The sequence below is a fragment of the Dama dama genome, chromosome 31, assembly GCF_033118175.1.
Source record: "Dama dama isolate Ldn47 chromosome 31, ASM3311817v1, whole genome shotgun sequence".
NCBI lineage: Eukaryota > Metazoa > Chordata > Mammalia > Artiodactyla > Cervidae > Dama > Dama dama.
In genome coordinates this window covers 31,435,051-31,462,680 of record NC_083711.1, presented here as the reverse complement: position 1 = coordinate 31,462,680, position 27,630 = coordinate 31,435,051, and the positions used below count along the sequence as shown (strand labels likewise).

The 27,630-nt window shown below is 35.9% G+C and overlaps 1 protein-coding gene and 1 pseudogene across 1 annotated transcript in view; one reads left to right on the top strand and one right to left on the bottom strand.

Annotated features, from left to right (window-relative positions):
• Window positions 1–27,630, top strand: part of ROBO1 (roundabout guidance receptor 1) — a 442,006-nt gene that overhangs the window by 156,456 nt on the left and 257,920 nt on the right. The gene's annotated exons all lie outside the window — the stretch shown is intronic.
• On the bottom strand, window positions 9,097–9,808 carry LOC133050179 (potassium voltage-gated channel subfamily E member 3-like; annotated as a pseudogene).

Sequence of the window (27,630 nt, the reverse complement as noted above, 5' to 3'; positions counted from 1 at the left end):
TGTCACCCTGCTTATTTAACTTATATGCAGAGTACATCATGAGAAATGCTGGGCTGGATGAAGCACAAGCTGGAATCAAGACTGCCGGGAGAAATATCAATAACCTCAGATATGCAGATGACACCACCCTTATCGCAGAGAGTGAAGAGGAACTAAAAAGCCTCTTGATGATGGTGAAAGAGGAGAGTGAAAAAGCTGGCTTAAAGCTCAACATTCAGAAAACTAAGATCATGGCATCTGGTCCCATCACCTCATGGCAAATAGATGGGGAAACAGTGGAAACAGTGTCAGACTTTAGTTTTTTGGGCTCGAAAATCACTGCAGATGGTGATTGCAGCCATGAAATTAAAAGACTCCTTGGAAGTCAAGTTATAACCAACCTAGATAGCATATTAAAAAGCAGAGACATTACTTTGCCAACAAAGGTCCGTCTGGTCAAGGCTATGGTTTTTCCAGTGGTCATGTATGGATGTGAGAGTTGGACTGTGAAGAAAGCTGAGCGCCGAAAAATTGATGCTTTTGAACTGTGGTGTTGGAGAAGGCTCTTGAGAGTCCCTTGGACTGCAAGGAGATCCAACCAGTCAATCCTGAAGGAGATCAGTCCTGGGTGTTCATTGGAAGGACTGATGCTGAGGCTGAAACTCCAGTACTTTGGCCACCTGATGTGAAGAGTTGACTCTATTGAAAAGACCCTGATGCTGGGAGGGATTGGGGGCAGGAGGAAGAGGGGATGACAGAGGATGAGATGGCTTGATGGCATCACCGATTCGATGGGCATGAGTTGGTGATGGACAGGGAGGCCTGGTGTGCTGCAATTCATGGGCTCACAAAGAGTTGGACACAACTGAGTGACCAAACTGAACTGGACTGATATATCTATCTATATATCTTATCTATATCTATCTATCTATCTATATACACATGATTCATATGTGTAAAGGCAAAAATTTTTATGAATGAAATTGATTGGATTTATCAGCAACATATTAACTTGTGTTAAAGAGTCTTATTGTCTATTGTTTTTATCTTCAACTTATTTTTAATTGTTTCTGTCTTTCCCCTCTAAAAGATATATCTTCTAAGTTTCTACAATTCTGATTAGCAACGTTAACTTCTCATTGTGGAAAAAGCATTGAAAGTGAAAGTGTTAGAGTCTCAGTCTTCTCCGACTGTTTGTGATCCTATGGACTGTAGCCCACCAGGCTACTCTTTCCATGGGATACTCTAGGCAAGAATACTGGAGTGGTTAGCCATTCCCTTCTTCAGGGGATTTTCCTGACTCAAGGATCGAACCTGGGTCTCTTGCATTGCAGGCAGATTCTTTACTGTCTGAGCTAGGAGAGAAGCCCCGAAAGACATTACTGAATGAATATGTGATGTAACTATTTGGACTTCCCAGGTGGTGCTAGTGGTAAAGAACCTGCCTGCCAATGCAGGAGACATGGGAAACATGGGTTTGATCCCTGGGTCAACAAGATCCCCTGAAGGAGAGCATGGCAATCCACTCCAGTGGCCTTGCCTGAAAAATCCCGTGGACAGAGGATCCTGGTGGGCTACAGTCCATTGTGTAAAAAAGAGTCTGAAGCAAGTGAACCGACTTAGCATGCATGCATACATAACTATTTGAACATGTTTTTTAAAGCAAAACCAAGAGAAAAATTTCGTGTATCAAATATATGAACTTGTTTATATCCAGGTAATAGTATTCATTAAATGAATTTTGAGTTACTTAAAGTGTGAAAACACATATACACATATAGACTTTTGCTGTCAGTAGTATTGCCTTGAGCATGTCATTTTACTTTATTTTGTTAATCTTCAAAATGGGCAGGGTTATATAATCATTATTTTATGAAAAATATAGAGTCAGTGTAGGACCTATACTTATACTGACAAATTTCAAATTCAGTCTCCATCTCTTTGTAGATGTTTAATATTGAACATGTGAATAAACCTATTTCTCAATTTACTAATCTATAACATGGAGTAGTCATAATCCCTATATTATAAAATTGCTACAGGGATCAAATGAGTAAAATACTTAGAATATTGCCTGGCATATGTATATTCCTAATGTGTCAAGGAGATCCAACCAGTCCATCCTAAAGGAGGTCAGTCCTGGGTGTTTATTGGAAGGACTGATGTTGAAGCTGAAACTCCAGTACTTTGGCCACCTCGTGCGAAGAGTTGACTCATTGGAAAAGACCCTGATGCTGGGAGGGATTGGAGGCAGGAGGAGAAGGGGACGACAGCGGATGAGATGGCTGGATGGCATCACCGACTCGATGGACATGAGTTTGAGTAAACTCCAGGAGTTGGTGATGGACAGGGAGGCCTGGTGTGCTGCGGTTCATGGGGTCTCAAAGAGTCGGACACGACTGAGCGACTGAACTGAACTGAACTGAATGTGTCAAGTGCTGTTGTTGTTATTATTATTACTTTATCAGTATCATTATTTCATTACTTTGGTTTGCATAGATGGAAAATCCTCACCTTGGCAAATGGGATTTGCAGAACATTGTTTTATGAGAAGCATTTTTGAGAATGCTCATAAATTTTCATAACATTATTTGATTTTTATGAAGATTAACTCACACAACAACATCTCATAGATCAGGTTAGAGTGCTGAAAGTGGTGGATGCAGCCTTCATACCAAGAAGTAGTTTTCATCCCATGAGGGGAACCTGCAGAAGAAACACACACACACATGAATATAATCTTCCATTTTTTCCTCCTGGCAATATTTTAATCCAGGACTTTATCATTTCTTATCTGAATTACTACATTTTCTCAACTGGATTTCTTGCTTTTACTTCTGTCTTATAGGAATTCATTTTCTACAACCTTGCTTTTAATAACTAAATTCTAAAGTGCAAGCCTGTTATCACCATTTCCTATAGCAGAATCCTTCAGTGATTCCCCATCAGATGTATAATATAACTTGTGTTCCTTCGCTTGGCATCTAAGTATTCATTAACCAATTATGTAATGAGTAGTTACCATGTGCCAGTTTTATAAAGGCTTGGTTTTTATGATCTAACTCTCATCTACTTTTTTATCTTCATTCTTCTCACTGCTTCCTCCTGCAGTCCTCAACTCCTCAGGGCAGTTAGGTTCTACGACTTTAAACATGTAGGGTAATCTCACCATTCTAGGTTTGCTGTAAAATGTTGAGTCAAATAGTTTACTTTTGGGGTTTCAAGTATTTCATTCATAAAATAAAAAGGTTATACTCTGAAGTCTTTCCTGGATGTAAAAGCTATCCATCTAAGAAACTTTAGCCATTAGATGGGAAAGAGAAAATTTTAAATGGTGGCTGGACTCTTGAGTGAACCCAAGAAAGCATATACTGTCCTTAAATTTACTGTATAGTAATGAATAACCAATACAATGGGACAGAAAATTATAATCATTAAAATATCTTATGCTTGAAGGTAAACAGTTGTAATCATGTCAGTGATTTTTGCTATAAAAGAATGCCCAGAAGTCTTGGCAAAATATTATTAAATTTTCTCCATATACTAAATCCCTTCATGCCACTTTGGTATTTTGTTTTTAAGCAACAGAAAGTAAAAAATTTAAAACTTGAGCACAAATGTCCAAGGAAAAAATTATTGGAACCAAGGACAATTGCTTATTTCAGTGTTTTTTACTGTAGAGAAGAACAGGAGAGAGAAAAGGTGAGGAAAACAGAGGGGTTACCTCATAGAGGAGAGAGACTGAGAGATATTTCCTTCATGCTTATGACAAAAATATATGAATGAATGGAAAGGTGAAGTGATAGATAAGGGATACTGAGGGAGGGGAAGAAAAAATAGAGGGATAAAACCTGAGGACAGGTTGAGGAGTGGATGCTGGGAAACACGGAGAGAAGACAGAGTGCACATTCTCTGAGGTGAGAGAAAGATACAGTGAAGAAGAAACAGTTGGAAGTGTTTCACCATGATGGCCTTATGCTCAGAATGTCAACTCGAAACAGCTTGTATTTTGAAGTAAGAAAGGGTGAACTCTTGAAGATGGGAGCAGAAGCAGAAGGAGAAGCAGGACACAATGATGTTTTGAACATGTAGGATGTTTACATGGGCTTTGCTTGTATAGCAGAGGAATATGCGATTCAGCTTTCATTGTTTTAGTCAAAAGTTATTTGCAATTTTAGTTCTGCAGGGGTCTTTTTCACATATCAATTTCTGCACGCCTTTTACCTTTATAAATCAGGAAATTGAGCGTAAAATGTAAAGCTTATGCTAGATTCCATTGGCCATTATTATAGCACACACTTTTTCCAAATGTAGTCATTTCTATAACACTTTTAAATTAAAAAACTTTCCCTAAATTAAAACTATAATATTTGGACCATGGTAACTCTTAAGATCAAGAAGAAGAAATGTCTAAAATTCATTTCTTCACTTACCATTAGTTTTTAAAGAGATGGAAAAACAAGCCTGAAATGCACATAAACATCAAACCTAACACCATAAAATTTACCCCTGAATTTTCATGTGTTACTTATTTACTATTCATCTAACAATAATTTAAAAGTTAAAATCCATAACCTGTGTTTGCATGCTTATTTCCATTTGATCTATTAATATTGTGCCCATTAAAAGTATATTAAATTGGTAACTCTTATTAAAAAATTGAATAACTATACCCTTACTGGATGCCCATAAGCTAATTTAAAAGGAATTCTATTTAAAAGACTGGAAAGTATTTCTCTTTCCATCTTTGCCTATCCCCTTACTGTGAGCTTTTGCTGTTCTGGAGCATGACTCTGATGCAGTTGTTAGGAAAATCTGCCAGTTTTTATTCCTGAAGAGGAAGAACTCTCAACAGGAAGTAAGAGAAAAATATGAAAAATAGTGTCTTCAGTTGGAAAATTAGCTCATCATGGTTAAATTCAAGAAAGCAGAGAACTTACGTAGGATGTCGAGTGTCTGAAAATAATATACAAAATTCAACCATGAAAGAAAAATGCTTTTAGTTCTTGCTGTTTACAATTTTTAGTGGCATTTTAATTATTTCTTCAAAAAATTTTATGGCCAGCTAAAAATACATTCATACACGAGGCTCATACTTTCCACTGTAAATAAAGGGAGAACAAAGAGCAGTATGTTTGTTGTGGAAAGAGGGGTCTATGAGCGAGATGCCCTCCGGGTAACACAGCCTGAGAGGGGGCTTCCACATGCCCTCCAAGTTGGAGATGCTGAAATGAGTTGGGGAAATCTCCAGCAGCCTCTTGTCCTTAGCACAGCTCAGAACTCTCTCATCAATATTTCTTCCCACTATTAGAGAAACAAATAAAACTCATCTCCGCTGGGATTAATTTGCTTCAGCCTGAAGCAACGAGCCTCCTCTGGCAACCACTCCATAGCTGAATAAGCAGCACCCCGGCATCTGTTGACAATATGAAATTGTTGCAGCAGAGAAATGGCCTCTAGAATCCAAAGAGAATACACTAGTCAATAACCAGCCAAGTCTGACCACTGAGAGAATAGCTTATAATTCCAGACTTTATAAGCTGTATTTAAATGGGGGCTTTTTTTTTTTTTTTTCCTCTTTGGATCTGGATGTGAAGAATCTGTGTAGACCTAATTTTACTTGAAGAGATCTAGTTATATAGCTGGTTTGGACTAAACATGCATGGACTTTTTTTTTTTTTTTTCCAGCTGGACATGGATCTGTCTTATGAAACCAAGACATAAATTTAACTATTCTTTAGCAGACTGGTCACTCCTGTTATGGATCTTTGGGATGGGACTAGAAATAGAAAATAGATACAAATTTGAGTTTCAAGGTACTGTGATGGTTGACAGAGTAGTGGCCTTGTGATTGGTGCCATTTCATTTGCTTTTTTGTTGATATTGCACTTTAATTTCTGTGTTAAAAATTTTATGTTTGTAGCAATATAGGTGGCTGAACTGATTCACTCCTTTCTTTCAATTATTATTTTTTCAATGTTTATTTTATTTTACTTTATGCTGGATGGAGAGGACACAAAGGTATCATTTGCTATATGTGATGATATCCCCACCCACATTTTCTAAAGTGAAAACTCTTTTAATCTACACAGTGCACATTTTTTTCTGGTTATGAAAGACAGTAAAATTGCACTGCTCTTTTTTTTTTTTTGCAGAAGGTATTTAATTGTTGACATCTTAAATAGCTATATAGGATTCAGTCTTCTGATCCTAGCTGTTAGGACTAGCAGGATTTACATCAAATTAGACTCCATGATCTTTAGTTTAAAATGCTTCTAATGCAGTCATTTTACTAGAATTTAGGATAAGGAAGAAGAGTAGTCCTAACTGAAAATAAATATGAAGTCTTGACTTTATGAACTCATTTTATCAATTCAGCTTCTATTATATATGGACGTTAAAATTTTCATGAGGTTTGAATAAGTATTGTAAGTTTTATTATTCATATTGTACAGGGTCATATCTATCTATCTATCTATCTACATATATATAATATCACTCCTGAGTAATAACTATAATTTGTTAATTTTCTTTCAAAACAATTTAGTATTATCACTTGAATTTTCTGTTGTGGGTACCAAGTCTAGAAAAATTTGCCCCTACTATATGTTGCAGACTGTAAATACCAGTCTTCTGTAAAATGTTGTTTGAACTTATTAAAATCTGATTCATGTGATGCCAAGTTTATCCTAAGGCTTGTGCTGGGGCAGGCATGCACATCAAGGGGGAAAAAAAAAGAGTCAATTTCCAAAGGGAGTGCTAGACAGCTAAATTCTGTGGGGTTAGTTAACTCTAGTAGCCAAAGCTGAATCCAAAGGGATGCCTCTGACTATGTTTTTATTGTTCTTTTTTCTTTTCTTTTCTGAAATGGTCAAGGGGGCATGTGCTTGAACATGTGAGCCAGCAAAGCGTCTGTGATTCTAATCCCTAATTAGACTATTGTGCACAGATGGTATTTAGTTTTTTTTTTTTTAATGAATGAAAGCATGTGGTAATGATGTTCATGAATTTTTATAAGATGAAAAAAATGCTACTTGAGTTTTGCTTATATTTGCCTAACCTCCTATCTAGGTCAGACCATGGGTGGAAAGATATGTGAAATTTATATAAATAGATGATGCCATTTTAGCCAGCCAGCTTGTAGGCATGATATATGTGTAGACACATACACCCTGCTCTCCACACATGTGCCAATATAGATCAAGTAAATGCCATTTAAAATGTTGGGGATATTTTGTTGGGGAAAATGAGAATTTTTTCCCTAAGTCTTCTTCCTGCCCTGTAATTCTTTAGTTGTAGTCTTTAATAATTTTTATTAAGGCCAACTTAACAGAGGAAATTTGTTGCACATGCTGTTTAGTTTAGTTTAAAATGTTTTTGGCAGAAGGATAGTAGAGTACAGTGAATTAAGGGTAGAATAAACAACCATAGGGCAAGACAATGAGGAGTTTTAAATAAGAGCAGCAATCTTATGATGCTAATACGCTGACTTATTTTTCCCCATGTTTAAAAAGATAACTTCCACGAAAAAATGGCCAACTTCAAGCTTTTTGTTCTGTAATTGTAATGTTTTTATCTTTCTTTTCTTTTTTTTTTTTTTTCAAGGAACACACAGGCATTTATTTTTTCAAAGTGGAAGTAGCTCCCTCCCCCACCCCTGACCTTATGATATAAGAAACATACTTATGGTCAAATAAATCAAATATTACATAGAATTTTAAAGTAGAAAGGGAAAATCATCCATAATCCTCCTCTTCAGTGATAAATGCTATTAAAATATTCTTTCAACGTGTTTGCTATACACAAATATGTATCCTTTGACAGGGCTTTTTGGAGACCCCATAGAGATCCCTTAAAAACAGAAATGAAACAGAAGAGTGGAAGGTTCCAGTCTGGGATTTGTAGCTTGCCACATTTGATGTATTCAGCTGAACCATGTGAAACTACTAATATTCAGCTGTTTTTTTTATCTACAAGCACAGCAGTTTTATATGGTTCAAATCAATGTACATGAAACCTAGAATGTCAGATCTGATCGAGCCCTTAGAGACTTTCAACTATTTCAATTTTCCTTCCATTTCATGGTTCTGAAGAAGGACAAGAGTCAGGAAAGTATCTAGCCAGATCATACACCACACTGGTAGTAGAGTCAGGGCTGGTTCTCTTTCCACTGAATCAGGTACCTGCTTCTTTTAGTATGATATCTTCTAGGTATAATAATAATTTTCTAGAAGCAAGATTTCAACTTGGTATCAGAAAATTTCTCACAGAATTCAACCAAAATGTTAGAAGCTGCCTTAGAGGTAGTGAAGTCCCCAGGACTGGCGATGGGACTGGGAAGGACAGGGGGACATGGCTGGAAGGGTATAGGAACCATGGAGCTAATGAGGCTTGACATTTAGGGTTATGTACTCGCATGGCTCCTTCTTAAGGTCTTAGGAGAGAACCTAACAATGTATTAATATGCCGATATGTTTTTGGAATATTTGCAAAAATAAGATATTTGAAAATTATTTTTCTTAAGGAGGACCCCCTAGAATTATGTAAATTTCAGGCCTAGATCCACTCCTAGGTAGCACAGAGTTTTGCAAAGCACTAGGCAAAGAGACCAGAGATCCTGGGTTCCAGTCATGGCACCACTCTGGCCCAAGTGGGCAGAAGAACATTTGCTCTGCTTCCCTCACAGGGGGGTAACATCACAAATGTTGAATGGGTGGAAAAACATAAAATGTGAACAACTATGAAAAAGCAACATAACTTAGATTTCCTATCTGTGATATGGGATAATATCACCGCCTCTCATGGCTGTTGAAGATAATACATCAAAAAACTGTGTCCTCGGGGTATTTTCCTATCTCATTTCCCTCTGCTATGACTTCCTCTTCTCCTTCCTCCAGCCCCTAGCCCCCAACACTCTGGCCACTAGGCCACTAATTTTTATTATATGCTGCTGTGTCTGTGTATTTGTTCATACGGCTCCCACTGGCTAGAATGGCTATTTTTGCTGGGAAAAGTCCTTTGTCCACAAGGCCCGGGTCTGCCAGATCTTCTCCTCCCACCCCGACAATGAACTCCCTTAGCACTGTTTCTTGTTAATCTTACAGATAAGGACACAGAGGCTGGGTGTGGCCCACAGCTGAGTTCCGGAGGCCCCAGAAGATAATCCTCAGGTATCTTGATCTTCTGCCGTCCCTGGCCTCTTGGCATCAGAGCATAGACACACGGTTCTTGATGTACACGTGATAGGGGTCACTGCGCTTGTCCACTTTGCGGGAGCGGGTGTATCCGAGGATGAGACTGCCCGCAGTGGCAGCAAAGAGGAACACGACGAAGAGGATGTACATGTAGGAGTTATCATTGCGGCCAGCAGGCTGGCCCGCTTCTCCTCAGTCAGGTTGTCTGGCCCTGGCCGGCAGAGCAAGTTGCTGTGAAGAGTGGCATTTAAAGCCTTCAGCACAGCGTGCAGGCTCTCATACCAGGTCTCAGTCCCATTGATGGTCTCCATAGCAACAGGGATTGAGGTGGAGGAAGAATCGGAGGATGCTCTCTTTCAGAAATAAAGAGTAACTTTCTTGTTTCTCATCCTTTCTGATCAGCCCTGTAATCTCTCTCCATGTAGGGGTACTATTCTGTAGTCCTGCTGCCCATCTGTAAGGCTCTCAGGAGCGCAGTCTGCTGGACTCTACGCCCTGGGCTCGCGGGTGCCCCGCACTGAGCCCCAGGGCGCTCCGCCAGCCCCTCGGCTCTCAGTCCGCGCCCAGCACTGCTTGCGCCCCCTCTGCTTCGCCTTTATCTTTCTTTTTATCTGCATATTATGTAAGAAACTAGGTATTTTTTGCCAGGTAGTAAAAGATATTAATCAGCATTTGCTCTACAGAATACCACATGAATTTTCTACTGCATTCTTTAAGGCTTTTGAAAATAAGTAAATATGTAAGATGATAAAAAAAATAGGTGAATGAGTGATCATTAAAATTGGCTCCATATATTCTATTTAGTTTAAGTCATATACTGTTATTCTTTTATCATTGAGAAAGCAATTTGTCCGTTTTATTTTGGCTGCTTATTTCAAAATATTTTAAAATGCAGATGTCACCCATACATTAATCTAAAATTATACATTTTGCAGCTTATTGGTATTTTCCAAGGTTCATGGTTTTAAGATATTGGAGTTCTACTGAGGCTTTGGTTGAATCCTGAACTGGAAGATGGAATTGGGAGTAAATTGTTTGAATTGAGACTAGGCCTAGATTGCTCAACATTAAACATCGTTTGCTTCTTGGTGTTTCAAACAAGAAAATTCCTAAAGTAATAAAACTGTTTTCATTGAGACCAATCTCCCTGAATCAATTTTTTTTTTTTTTTTTTTTTAGTGAAAGGTAGTAGGGTGGTATCAGGATAGACACAGGAAATGTGTAAATCAACAGGTATGAGATTCATGAGTCTGTCTGAAGTCAGAAGCCTGTTTGATATAGGAGATCTTCACTGAAATGCAATTTTTAGTTTTGGAAAGATGCAAATTTTTCAATCCATTACAAGATTCAAAAAGTATTCAGAGAAATTTATACAAATATACCTGATTTCCATCTCTTTTTTTGGTAACATGGCATAAATTAGACATTTCTCAGTGAATAGATCACTTTTAAAGGTTGCATAATATTTCATTCTATGAGTGAAAAGCAGGTAGCTTTACTTTGTATCCAAAATAAATTCTGTTTACCAATATCATTCAGGACGGTCTGGGGGATATTGAAATTAAGAATCTAGTTAGAAGTGTGCAAGAGTGCTCATTTTACTTTAAACTGTTTTTAAAGGTAACTATTTGTCATACGAAAATTATTTTTCCTAACCCCTTAAGGAAACATTTGAATATGCATTTTTCTTTTTCAAATTTAGCCTAAAAATGTGCTGTGTATTTTTATTTACATTTATTATAGCGATGTTTTCATGCTTTTTAGTATTTCATAACAATGAATTCTTCTAATGCATGGTACAGTTTTTACTGATTTTATGCTGTTTTTCTGTTGACTATCATTTCTTCACATGGAAATTTTAGTTTTACGTTGATCTTTCTTTTTCTCAATAAATGTATTGTTAGAGTTCTTAAAATTCTCCTTAAGAAATTCTTTGCTGTCTTCTCTTATATTTATTTTACTTTAAAATGTATAGAACACAGGTTTACTACACTTTGGGCATCCTAGGTGGTGCTAGTGGTAAAAAAATTCCACCTGTCAATGTTTGACCCCTGGGTCAGGAAGATCCACTGGAGGAGGGCATGGCAATCCACTCCAGTATTCTTGCCTGGAGAACCCATGGAGAGGAGCCTGGTGGGCTACATCACATAGGGTCGCACAGACTCACACACGACTGAAACAACTTAGCACATATACACACACGTGTGCTAGACATTGTTGCAAGCCCTGGGATCTAGCAGTGAATCAAATGGATGAAATTTCTTGCCCTCAGGAAGCTTATTGGAGACCCAAGGATTGTCACTGACACTGTGTAGCCAAATTAAGTGGAGTTTATAAACAGATGCAGTCACACCAAATGGATCAAAATGGTATATGTCCTATAAGTAAATTTTCTCAGTTTAAATAAAAAACAAAAAAAGTGATGCAATTTTAAAGATCCTTCTTTAGTTTAGAGTCTTCAAGTATCTAAATTATTCTGTTTGGTATGACCAAAAGTATTTTAGATGTCATCTAGCAGAGCTTTCACAGTGCATGTACTTTCAAATTATACTCTAGTTCATTCTTTACCATCTTTCCTTTATTGATCTTGAAAGGAGGTAATCAGACATTGGTATTAGAGATCAGCTTATTTCAGAGTATCTTGACATTCTATTCCTCTTAAATGTGGAATTTTCATATACTTTATAATATATGGTTTTGATTTTCCCCACATTGGATCAAATGAGCTATTATTCTGACAACCATTGATTATATAAGTTGGAATACATAATGTGTGTAACACAAGTGCTTGCAAGTCAAATGCTAGTTTCCTTACTACTGCTCTGATGCCTCTTGACACATACTTACCTGTACCTGGGCTTCATGGTGGCTCAGATGGTAAAGATCCCGCCTGCAATGCAGGAGACCCAGGTTCAGTTGTTGGTCAGGGAAGATCCCGTGGAGAAGGGAACGGCTACCCACTCCAGTATTCCTGCCTGGAGAATTCCACGGCCCGAGTAGCCTGATAGGCTTCTTGGGTCCATGGGCTGGCAAGAATTGGACATGACTGAGTGTCCGACAGTTTTACTACTTTTTCACTTTCATTACCTTTACTTTTCAGTAAACTGTATAGCACTCTGAATAGGCACAACAAACTGTATAGTATAATCAGGTAATTAGTCCTCATAAGAATAAGATATAATTATAGATAAACTTTTTTGGGTGTTAGTTCTAGATGGTCTTGTAGCTCTTCACAGAACCATTCAACTTCAGCTTCTTCAGCGTTACCAGTCGAGGCATAGACTTGGATTACCGTGATATTGAACGGTTTGTCATGGAAACGAACAGAAATTATTCTGTCATTTTGAGATTGCATCCAAGTACTGCATTTCGGACTCTTTTGTTGACTATCATGGCCACTCCATTTCTTCTAAGGGATTCCTGCCCACAGTAGTAGATATAATGGTCATCTGAGTTAAATTCACCCATTCTAGTCCATTTTAGTTTGCTGATTCCTAGAATGTCGATGTTCACTCTTGCCATCTCCTGTTTAACCACTCCCAATTTGCCTTGATTCATGGACCTAACATTCCAGGTTGCTATGGAATATTGCTCTTTACAGCATCAAACCTTTCTTCTATCACCAGTCCCATCCCCAACTGGGTGTTGTTTTTGCTTTGGCTCCACCCCTTCATTCTTTCTGGAGTTATTTCTCCACTGATTTCCAGTAGCATATTGGGCACCTACTGACCTGGGGAGTTCATCTTTCAGTGTCCTATCTTTTTGCCTTTTCATACTGTTCAGACCTTCTAGAACTAACACCCCCAAAAGATGTCCTTTCATTATAGGTGACTGGAATGCAAAAGTAGGAAGTCAAGAAACACCTGGAGTAACAGGCAAATTTGGCCTTGGAGTATGGAATGAAACAAGGCAAAGGCTAACAGAGTTCTGCCAACAGAACGCACTGGTCATAGCAAACACCCTCTTCCAACAACACAAGAGAAGACTCTACACATGGACATCACCAGATGGTCAACACCGAAATCAAGATGGATTATATTCTTTGCAGCCAAAGATGGAGACGCTCTATACAGTCAGCAAAAACAAGACTGGGAGCTGACTGTATCTCAGATCATGAACTCTTTATTGCCAAATTCAGACTTAAATTGAAGAAAGTGGGGAAAAGCACTAGACCATTCAGGTATGACCTAAATCAAATCCCTTATGATTACACAGTGGAAGTGAGAAATAAATTTAAGGGACTAGATGTGATAGACAGAGTGCCTGATGAACTATGGACGGAGGTTTGTGATTTTATACAGGAGACAGGAATCAAGACCATCCCCAAGAAAAAGAAATGCAAAAAAGCAAACTGGCTGTCTGAGGAGGCCTTACAAATAGCTGTGAAAAGAAGGTAAGTGAAAAGCAAAGGAGAAAAGGAAAGCTATATCCATTTGAATGCAGAGTTCCAAAGAATAGCAAGGAGAGACAAGAAAGCCTTCCTCAGTGATCAGTGAAAATAAATAGAGGAAAACAATAGAATGGGAAAGACTAGAGATCTCTTCAAGAAAATTAGAGATACCAAGGGAACATTTCATGCAAAGCTAGGCTCAATAAAGGACAGAAATGGTATGGACCTCACAGAAGCAGAAGATATTAAGAAGAGGTGGCAAGAATACACAGAAGAACTGTACAAAAAAGATCTTCACGACACAGATAATCACGATCGTGTAAATCATTCACACTCACCTAGAGCCAGACATGGAATGTGAAGTCAGGTGGGCCTTACAATGCATCACTACAAACAAAGCTAGTGGAGGTGATGGAATTCCAGTTGAGCTATTTCAAATCCTGAAAGATCATGCTGTGAAAGTGCTGCACTCAATATGCCAGCAAATTTGAGAAAATCAGCAGTGGCCACAGCACTGGAAAAGGTCAGTTTTCATTCCAATCCCAAAGAAAGGCAATGCCAACGAGTGTTCAAACTACTGCACAATTGCACTCATCTCACACGCTAGTAAAGTAATGCTCAAAATTCTCCAAGCCAGGCTTCAGCAATACATGAACTGTGAACTTCCAGATGTTCAAGCTGGCTTTAGAAAAGGCAGAAGAACCAGAGATCAAATTGTAAACATCTGCTGGATCATTGAGAAAGCAAGAGAGTTCCAGGAAAACATCTATTTCTGCTTTAAAATTGAGGGCAGGAGGAGAAGTGGACGACGGAGGGTGAGATGTTTGGATGGCATCACCTACTCAATGGACATGGGTTTAAGTGGACTCCAGGAGTTGGTGATAGACAGGGAGGCCTGGCATTCTGGATTTCATTGGGTGGCAATGAGACGGACATGACTGAGTGACTGAACTGAACTGATAGATAAACTTTAGCTTTTATTTCTACAAGGAATTTGTTTCACTCCTTGAACTATTTTTATATGTAGTGACACTATCAGAACTGACTTTCAATGAAAAAAAAATCTTTATTATTAGAATTGTTTTTTTTTCATTGTCTAACTTATTAGACGGTACTTTTCAAAAAATGAAACAAATGAGTTTTGTATTCTCAAGACATAATATCTCTCATTTTGGGGTTTTGTTAGTATCTTTAATTGATTACTCAGTTTTGATTAACCTTTCCTTTTCATTTTGGCACTTAATGATCTCTAGTCATTTTACTGTACTTATAAAGTGAGTAAGTTGTTTATGTTAGTAGTGAATTTTTTCTTGGAAAATATTCATTAACTATGCTCTGGTCCGTGTGTATTATGCTCTTTCATTATTCTTTGGGTAAATAATGATTGATTTCGTGCATCAAAATCTATCGCCAAAGAAAAATAGAGTTTAAATTGCAAATGTTATATGTGTGAAGCATTTATTAATAGCTTCTATCTCCTCTCTATTGTTAATTCCTAACATTTGACAAGTAAATGCTTGATATTTTTTTCATTTTGATTCCTCTTTTAATCTCCATGTGGGACACATTTTCATAATTCTCTCTGCAACGTTTTGTCTTCCTGAAACCAAGTTGTCTTAATGTTCTGATGTTTGGAGACTGCCAGAATACTTGGCCTGCATCCTGATTTTTCAATTGGTAACATACCCTTTTCTTACTTAGAGTCTTTGGACTGGTAGGCATTTTGCAAATATTTCCATAAGCTCTTCTGAATGCATGCCTTTTGATTCTCTTCTCTAGTTTATCGTAAGTCAAATTAATTTAAATTTTTTTTCAGTTTACCATTATGCATGTCAATTATATGACTTCACAGTCCCCATGTCCTTATGATTTATTTCTTTTAATTGTGTTTAGTTTCCTTTGCTCTTCACCTTACTAATTTTCTATCCCAGTATTTTTCACAAAGAATATCACTTCATTTGATTTCTACCACATTTTCCTGATCAACAGGCCTGAAAGCCTCGAAGGTAGCATGACTTATTTTCAGTGAATCCACACTGATTCCTTGTGATTTCCCTTTTCTTTTCCTAATAATTACCAATTCACTTATTATTTAAATGAATTGCTTCATAATAACTCAGATTTCTGCCAAGATCGTTTTTCTGCATCTTGAAGCCAATTTATTCTGTTTTTAAAACTATGGAGTGTAACTTATTATTTCGAAGTTTGTCATTTTCCCATTATTTTTCTGAATGTATATGATACTTCGTTTTAGCACTTTGGTGCAGTTCTGTACACCTCATTGATTTTAAAGTCCTATTGTTTAATATATGATGAAACTCTAATCTGTTATTAGAGTGAATAATTTGTTCATTCTGAAGTAAAACAGAAGGGTATAGAATTATTTCTTTGAATTAAAGTAAATTTCAGTAGAATAGAAGTATTTGGTTTGAGGTAACTATTTTAATAACAATAGTTAATATAGTTAAAGTAACAATAATTTGACACAACAGTGTAGTTTTTGAATTTAAGCTATGATTTTTATCTCTCAAATGACAGACTTGTTTAATATGATTGATGCTATCTAATTAAAAAAAGGGTAGCCTTTCCCTTCTCCAGGGGATCTTCCCAACCCAGGTATCAAACCCAGGTCTCCCACATTGCAGGCATGTTCTTTACCAGCTGAGCCACTAGGGAAGTCCAAGAATACTGGAGTGGGTAGCCTATCCCTTCTCCAGTGACTCTTCCTGACCCAGGAATTGAACCAGGGTCTCCTGCATTGCAGATGGATTCTTTACCAGCTGACCTACAAGGGAAGCCCATAATAGTAAATATAATTACTTCAATTTCTTGTATTATGAAATTGCATTTCAGTTTTTTCTAATTGAATGTTTTTTGAGCTTTATCATATATTATGGTTGTGGTGAAGTAAAACCAGATATGAAATACTTGAATATATGATATAGCTATTTCAAAGATTTCATTGCTTCTTACTGTTTGCCTTAAAGTATTGGTTACTATAATTATATACTATATATTATTATACTACATATGTGTATAATGTAAGTATTAAAAGCCAAATGCTAATTTTATTGCTGCATATGTATTAAATATGTGTTGTAATACAAATTATGAAATATTTTTATGATATATTTTAAAGTTAGTTTTAAGCTGACTTTCTAAAGTATCACTCTTATAAATTTTAGAGGTAATGATTTAACGACCTAACCATCTTTGACATCACAGTTTTATCAATATAAAATATAATGAACTATTAAGAAGAAAGAAACACATTTTAATAAGCAGTGAGCCAGTAAATATTTATTCAATGCCTACCATGTGCTAGATTATTACTCACTGTATATTTATAGGAGATATAAGTAATTCGTCTTAAAAAGTGCTGCAAATTGATACTGTGATTGAATACGTTTTAATACCTAATCTGATTTTATATTTTAGCTCGTGCTTACTTTAGAACATTCCTTTGGAAACTGAGGTTACCCCTACTGCTAGTTTGGTAAAGTTAGCAATAGGAGTCATATATCTTGGAGAATATTCCCTCTCTACATTTCCAAGGGGAATAGGGAATATGAGTTACAGAGACAAACATATTGGATTTGAATGCAAGCTATAGAACTGTTAGCTAAGTCAGTAAATTGCCAAAGGCTTAGTTTCATGATCAGCAAAACTGAAATAAAAATATCCATATTAGTCACACTGTTAATGTATATATTCAATAAGATCATTGAAATATAAATTATCTAGCACAAGGTATGACCCATAGAAATCACCTGGAAACAATTGAACACACAAAAGTGTATTTATTAACCATTCAACTTTTCTCTTCTCCCTGGAGAACATTTATTAAAGATCCCTTAATCCTTTATCAGGAATACACCTGATAATATGTTTAAATTTTTCAAGAAATATTCCTTTAGTTTAATTTTATATTGGATCCCTTACAGGATTCAAATATTAGAAATACCTTTTTTTAAAGAAATATTTTCCTAATTGCTATTCTTTTTTTAATTTACTCACATGTAAAAAGAAATCTCCTTCATCCCAAGCATATGACAACTAATAAAACACTTGCATAGACTATCACGCTGGGAAAAAATTGGAATTCACGTCTTTGATGTTGTTTCAGCTAGGGTTTCAATTCATGGCCAGAAATCTGTGGAGAATCCAGAAGTAAGATCTAACAGTTTAGCCAGCTCATCTATTTTCCTTTGGATGGAAGAGATAGGGCAACACTGGATATCTCCAGAGGGAGATCTAAGTTCAGTGGCACAATAAATCTGCTTTCTGATGACAGAGCTACCTGCGTTCTTTGCAGAGTGAAAGATGAGGGAGGGGAGGAAAGAAAGAGGGACTGACTGACTTAGGAACTTACACATAGCCCTTTTTATAGAAAGAAGAGTTTGCAATATTTCCCCTTCTATTGTTTTGAGGAGGGGAAAGAATTTTAAGTAAATATAATATTAGTGGGATATTAGTATTCTTAATATTTATCCCATAGGTAAAAAGAATGTTATTGGGTCAATCTTATTTTCCCTGCTCTTCAGTTAAACAGGATCTCTTTCTCCTCAGTTGGGAAATGAACATTTTCAGTGTTAATGTTTCCTAATTTTAAAATGAGTCCTAAATTAAAATTTGTATATTTTCTAATGACACAGTCTCTCAAAAATAGTCCTCACGACTTCAGATTTTAATAAATCTTTAAGAGTTTTTGAAGTGGAAAACAGTATTTGTGGACTTATCGATATCTTTGGAATTTTTGAAACTTTTAGACTTGGGCTATTGAATTAAACAAGACTTTTGGAAGGCCAGATGTCTTGATTACAGAGCTCACTGATAATGTGTTACAACCTGGAAACTAGCCTGCTTTGAAAGGCCCAGACACTATTCTACTCCCAACCCCAAATGTTGTATTTCATGTTGGGTTTCTAATTAAGCAAAATGCGTCCTTCAATGTTTAATATAGTGTTGGGGTCTCAAAGACAGTCCCTGATTGTTAGAAAATGACCCTTCTCAACTGTCGAACATCAAACAGAAGGTCATAAACCTTACAACAAGAAAAGAAATTTCTTTTGTCTTCTTGCAGTCTTCTAGGATTCCAAAATAGATTCAGGTTGCAGCAGGGGAAGTTGAAACAAGAGCAGGGTTGGAAAGTCCAGACAAGATTTCTCAAACCAGACATTGTGCCTTCCCCCAAACTCAGTGTAGTTTGGAGTCAATTCCTTATCAAAGCCCACAGGCAGTTCTGGGAAGGTTGTCTGTGTTCCCCCCTGGAGTGGGTCTAACTTACTGTACCATTAGTCAGGTTTTAGTGAGGAAAGCGGTGAGAAGGAGGGGGTTGGTTTAGACAAGGAATCATAGACAAGAGTATTTGATAAAAGTCCAAAAGTTCCCTAGGCTAGAGTATATGTAGTCACAAGTCTCAGAAAACAATAAAATGTAAGGCAGCTTATGCTCACATCTTATAAAACAGTTGCAATAAAATCTGATCTGGGGAGAGCTAGACTCTAGTCTTAAGTCTCATATTATTGATAACAATAGCAAGTGATAGAGAAAAGCTCTTGTATCCATAATTGATAGGTCATGAGTTTAAAGTAAAAAGTTTTCTTTTTTTGGGGGGATGGGTTTCTTTCATTTTTATCCTTTTTTTTTTTTTTTAATACAACTGAGCATCAGGAGTAGGATATTTTGGTGACAGATGGATTCATTCCACTCTCAGGTAGTTGGATGTAGAAATTCTTAACTAGAGCTGTTTCAGACTTGAAGTTTTAAGCAGTTGCTTTTTAAAAAACCAGAACCTTAGTTTTATAAATTCCTTTTTGCTGTAAAAGCATATAACACAAATAATATATTTTTCTAAATGCATAGAAATCTATGGAAGAAGCATAGATGCCCCCAAATTAATTTGCTTTCTTTTTGCACATTGTAAAAAAAAAAAAAATAGAAAAACTAAGATTCATAATGTTGTTCAGTTGTATCTGACTTTTTCGCAACCCCATGGACTGTAACCCACCAGGCTCTTCTGTCCATGGGATTTCCCACTTGAGTGGGTAGTCATTTCCTTCTCCAGGGGATGTTCCTGACTCGGGGATCAAACCAGCGTCTCCTGCGTTGGCAGGAGGATTCTTTTTCCCTGAGCCACCAGGGAAGCCCAAGATTCACTAATGTGGAAGAGGAAAATAGTGCAAAAGTAGATAGTTTTTTAAAAAAAGAAAATATATAATTTTTAAATATATAGAAAATACATATAAAATTATGTATGTTTGCTGAAATAGTAACACTGTGAGTGAAAAAAATCATACTTTAGTGAAATCCGGTGATGTTGTATGAAATCAAAGCTAAGAAGATGGAAAACTTGTTTTTTTTCCTTGAATGGGATTTAATAAGTTAAAATAAAAGATGCAAACCTAAAGGTCAGTGTATACTACATTACATAATAAAAATAAATCTGACTCATATTAAAAACACAAACCTTAGTTTTAACTTTCATGTATTTAGGATCATATCTAATGTTACAAAAGTAAACCAGACTTAGATGCCACTGACTTCTCTGTAGGAGTCCTTCTCTTCTTCTCCAAGTACTTACACTCACGTGGGCTGCAATATCTTTGTATGACTTTTTTTTTTTCCTTCAAGAAGGTTACTCTTGGAAGAAAGCAAAGAAATGCAGCTTTTCTTTTATATTTGTAATAGCACCAAAATAGCTAACAGCAAACAATGTTTATTGAGTACTTTTTGTATTTCAGGAATTACGCTTCATGCTTTACAGATGGTATGTCCTGTAACCTTTAAAATAATCTTGTGAGGCATGTGCTATTGTTTTTATTCCTATTTATGGGTAGAGAAAACTGAGATTTAGAGAGAAAAGGAAACTTCCTCAATGTCACATAGCTAGTAAGTGGAGGCTTAGGTCCCAAGATTGGTAGAGATTTGCCGGTGACTCTTCTCCCTTTCCCAGAGCCAGTGGATTTTCTTACGAGTATCTCGGTGGTATCTGGGAAGCCATGTGTCCACGCTGAGAGGATGTATTCTAATTGGTTTGGGCAGTTGGGCAGTCCTTTTACCCCTTGTCCCTGATGAAGGGCTCAGCCATGACTAAAGAAGTTTACCAAAGGAAATCTGCCCTGGTGCCCCTGGAAAACATTTTTTCCCTCTAAGACAGTACCAGAGAAATCCTCTTCATTCCTACCCATTTCTGACTTCTGGAGGACATTGTGTGCAAATCATTTCTTCCCTGTTAGCCAGTGCAAGGTTTGAAAGCCTTTTACTCCTAACTGCTTCTGTCCTGAAGCTCTTGTTGCTTGAGAATGAGATGTTTGCACCTGCAAGGATCATCATTTGATCACATGGGAGAATCATGGTAAACATAAATAGGACTAAAAATGAGAGTCTGGGATCCTGAGGGCATCACTGAGCATCTGAACAGACTTTAACATCAACAACCACTGGACTTAACTGCCAACTAATTTTCCTCATAGTCTTCTGTCACTTGAAGGCAGGTAGATGGAGTTGACCAGGCCCCCAGTGACAGATCAAGTGAGCAAACCCCAACCCACGCAAAGGTTGTACCCAAAGTTGGTTCAGATGAAAAGTAAAAACTAAGCTGTGAATATAGTGAATGACAAAATACCTTCTAAAAACTAAAGTTATTCTTTGCTTTACATTAATGATCCATATTTTATACACAGTTCTTTTTGTTTTCAGTTACCATCTATCAAAGTCACTCAGTCATGTCTGACTCCTTGCGACCCCATGGACTGTAGCCTGTCCATGGGATTTTCAAGGCAAGAATACTGGAGTGGGTTGCCATTACCTCCTGCAGGGGATCTTCCTGGTCCGGGGATCGAACCCAGGTCTCCTGCATTGCAGGCAGATACTTTATCATCTGAGCCACTAGGGAAGCCCAGTTACCATCTTACTTTAAATAGCTATTGAAAACCTCTCAATTTTTGAGAGGATGACCAAATGTTGGTGACCTATTAGTTACTTCTAACTAACACTTTGTCTAAGTGTTGCAGACATGAAATACAAACTTTCTTCATAAAGCTTATTAATTGTGGATAGAAAGTTAAATACAAAATTTTGAAACTTTTATCACACTGAATAAATGTTGGGTTAAATGGGGAGATTCAACCCCAGAAATGTTACATAAAAGTTTTATTATTGGGTTAAGCTGGTTAAGTTGGGTTAATTACTGGGTTAAGCTGAACAATGACAAAGGCAGATGAATTCAAAATCCTTAACTCTAAAAATATTGAGATTTTAACTTTGTAAAAAAGATTCTGTCATTTGAATTGGGTATATTTCAGTTTCATTTATTCATTTGTTCAAACAGAAAGGTTTCTTAAAGAAGTGAAAACTATGATATTCATTTGCAGTTGATTTGCTTTAAAATATCGAATTAATAACATGTTTATTTTAATTAAATTTTCATTTATTTAATCTAGAAAGAAATAATTTAACACTTACTGTTTGATAGCAAGAACTCATTCTTGATCAGTATTTTAAACATTATTTTCAAGAAGTGTGAAAAATAAAGCAAAATTTATAATACAGAAACAGGTTATTCTTGTTTTACCTATACTTCTTTAAAAAAATAAGTAAATAAAAGGCTACATAGTTGAAGAGAAGTATTACCTTTTGACATCTACATACTCATTGTTCTTTCTAAGCTTTTGTTCCCTAGCTCAGGCTGAGAATGGATAATTATATGTAATAGAAGACAGCTGTGATGTACCAAGTGTGTTTTTTTTCCTCTTTTTATCTTGTGCTTGAGCGCATAATTCCCTTCCTGTTTCAGTGTTATATAAGGTTCAATTTTCCTGTGTTTACTTTATCCTGAAATTTTAGTATGAGGATTTTAACAATCAGAATCAATTATAGTTTTGTTGCTACCTTTGGATCATGCTTATATTATGGATTAAAGTGTAAGATTTCTAATAGTAGGCCATTTTGTTGGGGAGGGTGGTAATTGTTCTGTGTATCTAAGAGAAATATGATTAAATAAAAAAGACAATATAATTTTAAACTACTCATTAAATTCAGTCCAATTTCTGTTTAAGTCTTTCATTGGATAATATTGCCAGCTTTTGGGGTACTTGTGTTTTCAGTTCTAACTCAGACCTTGACATTTTTTGGTCTCTAAAAAGTCCCAAGTTTTGTATTCACATCCTCTATGAAATTTGGAAATAATCTCATTACGGAGTATGTTGCAATATGTATTATAACTATTTCCTTCTGTGTCCTAATTCTAATGGTATATTTCTGAAATAAAAATATTTTCTTAGCAAGTCTTTGTGGCTCCACGTGTTCCCTTTCCTCCTGTCCTTAATTCTCTGCTCGTACCTTATATCAGTAGTAATTGGGTAATTAGCCAGAAACACTGTCGCCTGAGCTGGGGAGTAAGAAATGTCTCATTGAACACAATAATCTTTCTTTGTACTCATGATTCATTTTTGATATGCTGCAACTCTATCAGCAGGGAAACTTTCCTCCCCATTGGGAGTCTAACAAGCCTTTAAGACAAGAATAGACAGAGAGCTTCTGCTATTAGTCTCAATTCTAAGGCAAATTGGGTTACTCTGCTGTAGTCTCATTTTCTGCCTGCACAGCATGAGATGTTAGAGGATGGCAGAAAATATTCTGTTGAAGATTTGATGCATAACAAGAGAAGAGTTCTATTGTGGGCCACTTAAAGAAAATTTGTAGCTGATCTGGCTTTTAAAACTAGCTAGAAGGCATTTCTGGAAGTCTGAAGAGCCCACTGGGCTATTTGGTTTCAATTCCATTTTGATGTAGTGTATAGATATCTGGAAAAAAAAATGTACTTCAGTGAAGAAACATTTCTGTTTCTGGCTATCAGTTGCATCGTGATTCCCAAGCAACTAGCTGAGTAAAAGAAAACATCCCTGAAAGACTCTACTGCATTCTTGTAATAAATCACAAAAACATTGGTATCAGCTTTCTTAGTCATTCTGCAAGACTATAGTTAAGAATATTTCCAGATGTGTCTTACTGAAGCGAAGGTAATTTTCTTTCATGCACAAGAGATCCTTTCTTAACATTGAAGGGGAAAAAAAATCAAGCACTTTTAGTCCTCTGCAGGTGACAAAATTTCAATTTCCTGTATCCTCAGACATCTAGCATTTGTGCCTATCCTGTGGGAATGAAAGGAGATATAATCATAAGCCTACAAATACATCTAAGGTAATATAAATGAAGATGGCAGTTTTCCAGTTTCCTGACAAGGTAGCTTCATGGAACAATAATCTGAAGGAAAGAAAAGAATGCACAGGAATGGGACTGATTGCTTGGTTTTGTGGTAAAGAAACACTCCCTTGAAATATTCAAGTTAAGAGCAAAAGGAATTTTCTTAATGAGGTACTGAATTCTTCTCCAGGATAAACAGAAACTTCAATGGGAATAATGTCCCAATTTGTCAAAATTAAGGATAGAACAAATTTGCAAAAAGAACTGCAAACCTGGTGGGCAATTTTGTCTTCTTTTTCTAATCACATTCTTGGTTGGTGGTAACTGAAGCACCAAAGGATCTATTATAGTCTGAAACTCTCCAGTGTAAATTGATGCAATGTGTAGTATCACAGTTTGATACCAGTAGAGATCTTTCATGGTATGGCCTTATGGACTGTATTTCTTTTTTCTTTTCCATCATCCCACTAGTCCCAAGAGATAAATGCAATTTAGACAAAGTCCTATATGAACTGGCATTGCACATTACAATTTTAAAGCCATTTAAGATATGTCTGTATTCACCCGTGCAAGACAGAAGTTATGTGGATGAATATTTAGAAACAATACGAAGAGTTCCTAGATTTTGAAATGTGTTTTTGTTCACCTGGGTCACTATGTAAGTTTGTGCCTCAGCAGTGCATTATTACAAAATATATTTCTGGTTCTATGCCTGTATAATATCAGTTTCTTTAAGAGAGAGATATATATATACATATATATATGTATATATATATATGGAAATAGTATGCTGGTGGGGTTGTAGAGCAGAGATCTACAATATATAAATTTAGTAAGCTGACAAAACAACCTTTTTCTATGATCGGATTTAGCAGTCCCCATCTTTCTTGACTTATTTCAGGTAAAACATTTCTCTTTGGGCACAAGGGACTCAAGGAACACCCATAGAAAATGTTGCCTTCTATACATTTTTACTTTTTCACACATGCAAACATTGTAATTAATAAACAGATGATTTTTTTTCCAGTTTTTTTCTAGTGCTTTTGGTTGGCAAATGTTTGTATTCATTAACAACATTTTTGCAATACTTTTCTGTCCTTTATTCCATTTCTTTTCTTTTTTCTTTATTTAATTACAAGAAGAATGATAGTTTTAATAAGCATACAAATAAAGTTCATATAAAAACAATGCAAGGAAAATAGAGGTGAAATGTGTTTATTTTTCAAAATGGTGAATAGAAGAATTTCCAAGAAGTTCTTTTGTTAAAGTTTAACTTAGGTGAAACCATTTATGATATATACAGATATAAATATTAAAAGATCTATAACTGCTACTTGAGAATCATGTTCAACATTTGAATGTAAAGCTAAATATATTTTACATTGAAATGTTGGCTGGTCAACCAAGGAGTCTTATTCTGCTGAGTTAACACATTTTCCCCATCAAACCACAAGTAAATGGAATTTGGTGTATCTTGCTAAATTTTCTTTTAAAAATTAGAATTAATATCATGTTTCTTTCCTTCACCTTTAGGACCATTTCCTAAAAACCTTACTCTTAAGATAATCTATTGCAGAATTATAATTCTATTACCTTCAGAATTACAATAATGTGTATACAGTGAATACAATAAATGTGTATTGTATTGAACCTAGGAAACGCAAACCTAAAATTATATGTTTGCATGGATACATTTAACTCATCTTGTCATCTGGTGGGATGGCTATAAATTTGTGGTACAATTAACCCAAAGGTAATTTTATTTATGAAGCATATTGAATGATAATCTTTTGGTGGCAGCTTTCTTTATATACCATGTCTGGTATGAGTTGTGGAATTTAGGAAATCACTCTACTGGAGGGAATGGGGAAACATTTGAGGTTTTCTGTCAAATTTGAAATATTGACCTAGATGACTAATAAGCACATAAAACATGGGCCTGTATATAACTGGTGAAGCTGGCATGTGATGTGGGAGTTGCCAGATACAGAGACCCTTAATCAGGAGGAATATCAGATAGAAGTAGAATTTTTCACCGATGCCCCTATTCAGGGGTATGAGAGTGTTTTTAAGAGGTAGCAAATACAATTCTATCTGGAAGCATTGAGAAAAATCAAGGTCTTCCTGGAAAATCAGGAGTATTCTGGGTAATAACTGGTATTACTTGCTTGTAGCCATGGAGATCGTAATAGATGATCTGTCTGACCACTGTCTTGAAAACCGTTATAAAATTCAACCAAAATTTACAATTGTTCCTTCTGTTGTTTCAAAAACAACAGTTACATAACCTTGGAACACATGGATAAATTCAGTCCATATTTTTAGAATGTCAGCTCTGTGTCAAGCATTGTTCTAGGTACTAGTGAAGAGTTATAAGCATAAGATACTCTTCGTGACATTAAAGGTGTTCAAATACTTGTCTCAGAAATGCAGATGAAACCATAACTCTGTATTATACAAGACAGCATTCATATGTATTGTAAAAAAACAGTTAATTAAGCAATTAAATTTCTGTATTTCATTGTTTGAGAGTGGAACATCAGATTTATGTAAACACAGATGAGTAAAGAATATGGTGGCAGGAAAATTTTTGTCATTTTGGTATTTTAGGTATATTTGCCAATCGTGATAACAATCAAAATAGCATTTTCACAAAGAAGTGTTGCTATGACATTTATGGCGATTTTGATTGTGTTTGTTATTATTTTATATAGTTGGTACATTTTGTTCAAATCACTTATTTTTCCTTTAAGTACTGCACAAAGGCAACTGTACTTGAATAATCTTGCTCAAATTAATAAATATAATGTGCAGATACACACCCTGATCTAAACAGGTGGGCAAAACAGTGGCATAGTATCACTCAGGTAATATGTTACATTCTGAAATAAATGAATGGTACTGCAAAAAATTCACCGGGTTTTTGTTTTAGTAAAGACAATGTCATCCATTTCTAACAGGTAGTGCCCAAATACGAAAATTTATGAGATGAAATAGAAAACAAAATCCAGTCCTTTTTCTCCTACCATTTATCATCATATAAATCTTATAGTTAAACACCATGTGATAGTGAAGTTTTTTAAAATGCCTCTTATCTTTTTTGTCCTTTCTTGAATTTTTTTCATTTTGTTTTCTTATTTAAAGAAAGGGTTAAATTGGAAAGGAAATGTCTTAAAAATCTACAAAACATAGGAGATTTTCTTTGTATGTTTTAAAGAAAGGTTAAGATGAGAAGTATAAGATCCTTTTGCTAATTTCGTTAGATCCTAAAATGGTTATATGCAATTTAAAATGCATCTATTTACTTAAACTAATTTTGAAATGAGGTTAATTTTGCTTCAGTGTAATTAATTTAGTAGTTAGGGGATTAATAACTTTCAAATGTTATGCATTACTATGCAAAAAGTAATACATTTTGTATTACCCTACTTTGTCCCTGAAAAATTTATTTCCATGTATATAATCTTGTTTAAAAATTTATTGAAATTATAAAGTATGGGTTCTTCATGCATAAGCCTCCCAGGGGATATGCTTTATTGATTTATATCTGAATTACCTCAAATTACATTGCTTACACTAGGCAATTAATTTGTTTTCACTTTAATATATATTGTGGAGACCAGGATTATTTTTCTTAGCTAATAGCTAGTAACTGATTATCTCAGGCAAAGTAAAAGGTTCAGGAAAAGGTAAATGACATTCCTTTATAAGCCATGAAGCTTGCTGTTTGTTTTGTTTTAGGAAGAGAGGGATAAATAAGATGGATCAGTGTAGTTTGAAAGGTAACAAGTTAACATATTTCTCCTGATGAGGAAGGAGTAAATCTAATTATGTTGCTAATAAGATGGCAATTTGTGAACT